Source organism: Podarcis erhardii (assembly GCF_964252035.2).
Source record: "Podarcis erhardii genome assembly, chromosome: 2".
NCBI lineage: Eukaryota > Metazoa > Chordata > Lepidosauria > Squamata > Lacertidae > Podarcis > Podarcis erhardii.
The window spans coordinates 78991292-78995185 of NC_138498.1; the positions used below are offsets into that span (position 1 = coordinate 78991292).

At 39.7% G+C, this 3894-nt stretch overlaps 1 long non-coding RNA gene across 1 annotated transcript; it reads right to left on the bottom strand.

The window, feature by feature from the left end:
* Positions 1-278: 278 nt before the first annotated feature.
* On the bottom strand, positions 279-2537 carry LOC309334395. The gene is made up of 2 exons (XR_014153075.1): positions 1758-2537; positions 279-748 (listed from the first exon to the last, which is right to left on the bottom strand). It is a non-coding gene; the product is annotated as an uncharacterized lncRNA (long non-coding RNA).
* Between the last annotated feature and the right edge of the window lie 1357 nt (positions 2538-3894).

Genomic DNA, 3894 nt, shown 5'->3' on the forward strand with positions numbered 1-3894 from the left:
CCAGCAAAGTAAATTTAGTGTATCCAAGAATCTTTCGCTTACCCTTCACTATACCATCTGCCATCTTGCATGATGAAGTAAGCCGATGCTCACAGAGGCTCTTGTCACAATAAACAGCTTAAGAGTGGCATGCTTGGGTACTTTTCAGGAACACTCAAATAAGACTGTGTATTGCTTATATATTAACATTTGGTTTAGTGGGGATGGGAGAAACTCTTATGAAAAAGAATGGTTGTAGCACAAGTAAGTTTCGCTTCCATGAGAGACATTGCACACACTTTTGTAAACGAAGAAAATCTTTAATAATAATAATAAAGTAAGTTCCGCTTCCAGTTATATAGAATAGGCCAATGCTCCCAGAAAGTACACAGCACCCATTTGCTTTATAAGGTCCTTGCATCAATTCCCCAAATCTGCATGTTAATATTGAGAATTTAAATAAATTTGGAGCAGGGGTGGTGGTGGTAGTGATGTAGGGACACCTTATAAAAGATGAAATCCGTGGAAATGTGTGATAAATACTAACACCTCTAAAATGAATTTACAGCATTGTGTGAATGTTCCCATAAATACATACTGAAAGATTTGGTGTGTGTATGTGTGCTGCCCTACCACCCACTAGCCACGCCACCAGTGTATTTGCAAGTACCAACTTAAAAAGGAAGGAGGAAGTGTTGCTTTAAAAAAAAAATCATTTCTCAAAATGCAGTTATAAAATACAGAAATAAATGTCCACAAAGAAGGCACACTTCTTCTTTTTTTTTATAAATATTTATTAAGGTTTTTAAATATAAATGCACACATAATACACAATCTTACTTCTTTTACAACAATTTCAACACTTCTTTGGACTCCCTCACGTCTCCCGCTCCCATTTACATCGTTAAAATTTTTTTCCAAACAAATTATCAACTTGTTTACAATCTCATGTCCACTCATTCAAATATAATCTAGCACTTCTTCCAAAAAATTTTTTTATATTTTCTTTAGTCTCACTTATCATCAAATTTAAATCTAGTTTAGTGGTGGCCAATTTTTTATAATCAAGCATCCTTCTTAACATTCAACCAGATTACAATGTTTTTGTAGATACATCTTAAATTTCTCCCAGTCTTCCTCCATCTTCTCTTCTCCCAGATCACGGATTCTGCCGGTCATCTCGGCCAGTTGCATATAGTCCATCAGCTGCATCTGCCACTCTTCCAGTGTGGGTAGATCTTGAGTTTTCCAGTTTTTTGCAATGAGAATCCTTGCTGCCGTTGTTGCATACATAAAAAATGTTCGATCCTTCTTTAACACCTTCTGGTCGACAATACCCAGAAGGAAGGCCTCTGGTTTCTTTGTGAAGGTATACTTAAATACCTTTTTCAGCTCATTATATATCATTTCCCAGAAGGCCTTCACCTTAGGGCATGTCCACCAGAGGTGAAAGAATGTTCCTTCATTTTCTCTGCATTTCCAACATTTATTATCAGACGAATGGTATATTTTGGCAAGTTTAACTGGGGTCATGTACCATTTATATATCATTTTCATTACATTTTCCTTCAGAGCATTACATGCGGTGAAGTTCAGCCCAGTGGTCCACAACCTTTCCCAGTCCTCAAACATAATGTTATGCCCAATGTCCTGTGCCCATTTTATCATAGCCGATTTAACCATTTCGTCTTGTGTATTCCATTTTAGCAGCAAGTTATACATTCTAGATAGTACCTTGGTCTTTGGTTCTAACAATTCTGTTTCTACAAAGAAGGCACACTTCATCAAGAAAGGAAGAGAGAACACACCAATGTTAGAGGGGGAAAAGGGAGATAGGGAGTTTCAGTGGTGCATGACAAACAATTTAATTCACCAAGATCAGAGTTATTCGAGAATAGCCATCTTTCCTTCACAAAATCTTTTTGGGAAAGGTACTCCACTTGTGGTGGTAGCGGCTCAGATTCAGAAACTTTGGGATGATACTGCTTGATATCTTAAATATATTTCTGTGTGGTTTCTGAGCTAGATACGGCACTGAAATTTCCTTGGTCACCCTCCCAGAGGAGCTATAAGGACAGACAGACAGATGAAGTTCATCCTCATTAGTTCTACTGAGTCTCTCAGTGGTCTTTAATACTTTGTTACCTTCAGTTCACTTGCCTGCAAGGCACTACAGGTATGTTAGGCATCCTATTCCTTCCTGATGCACATATGCCTGAACGTGGTGCTGGCACTATAGGTTGACAACTGTGTGCTATGGTGTCCTACAGAGTTCCAGCTGAGGCCCATTCAACTTTCATTCAGATTAAAAAAACATGCCATGAGTAACAAACAGGTGGGTTGATTTTTGTCATCTCAAAAATGACAAGGCGACTCAATGTGTATGGGAAGTGGTATCCTGCTCACTATTGATGTGAATTTGTACTTCCCCTTGAAGAGGTTTACAGCTTGGGGAACTGTTAGAGCCCGGCCTTTCAATGGGTGTTCTGCGTGTTGCTTTTCATCAACTTATGCTACCTCTGGGCTCTCTTAGAAAATGAAAGGCATGTTGTGGTAATATCCAGTTACAGATAGGTAGCCGTGTTGGTCTGCCATAGTCAAAACAAAACAAATTCCTTCCAGTAGCACCTTAAAGACCAACTAAGTCAGTTCTTGGTATGAGCTTTCGTGTGCATGCACACTTCTTCAGATACACAGTGTATCTGAAGAAGTGTGCATGCACACGAAAGCTCATACCAAGAACTGACTTAGTTGGTCTTTAAGGTGCTACTGGAAGGAATTTGTTTTGTTTTGGTAATATCCAGGTTAGACTTTAAAAATGCACTGTGCATGGGACTACCACTGGAGACTGTTTGGAACACAGCAGCTAAATTTTTATGTGGAACACACTAGCCTGAAGATCTTCTACCTGTTTTAAAGTGCTTTCACTGGCTTCCACACACAATTCACATATTGGTTTCAATCATATATATTTATTACTAATATTTCTATTCCACCATTTAAGGTTTGGGACCAAGGTATCTGAAGAACCTCCTTCTCCCACATAAACCTACCTGACCCTTTGGAAACTTTCCTCCTGATGCCCCTCCCTTCCTGTGTTCAGTATCATCAGAGGATAGACAGATGTTCATGAAACAGGGCCTTATCAGTAGTGGCACCATATCTTTAGAGCAACCTCCCCAGGCAGCTCTGTAAGGCTCCAATGTTACCATCTCTTGGCTTTGGATGTTTACACCAGTTTTTAAAATATTGTAGGTCACTATGTTGCGAGGGCAGGGCCAGAAAAATTGGTTCCCAGTATCCTCTGGATCTCGGTTATCTGCTGATCAGACTGCATAAACTTTCTTTCCCACTTCACTGCCAAATCCCTAAGCAACTGACCCGAACTGCTATCAGGGAAGCTGCCAAGTTCCTGGAAGAGGTCAAGCAGAAATTCTCTCCTTCCTGATCATTAACCACTTAAGACTGAAATAACCCTTCGTTAGCACAGGGCACGGGAAACCTTTCAATAGCATGCAATTGCCCTTTCTTTTGAAAGAAGTAAATGAATACAAAATATATAGCTGACTTGCACAAGAGGACACAGGAAATTGCCTTATACCACTAGTGCAAGCCAGACCACGATGCATCAGTATTATCTACTCTGTATTTTGTGTAGTGTTTTATGACACTGCAACTTTAAATTGTTGCTAAATGCATACTCTGACTGGCAGTGGCTCTCCACATTTTCATGCCGCAAATGTAACTTTCATGCATGTATCCTACCACTGAGCTGTCCCTCAAGCACAGCATTGGAACTAGAAGTGTGCACTGACCACAATATTTATTTTGGACCCGAATTGGGGGTTTCAGGAAACTGCCTACCTTGATTCAAGGCACTTTTTAGATTTTCTGATTCATTTAGAGAGTTCGCGC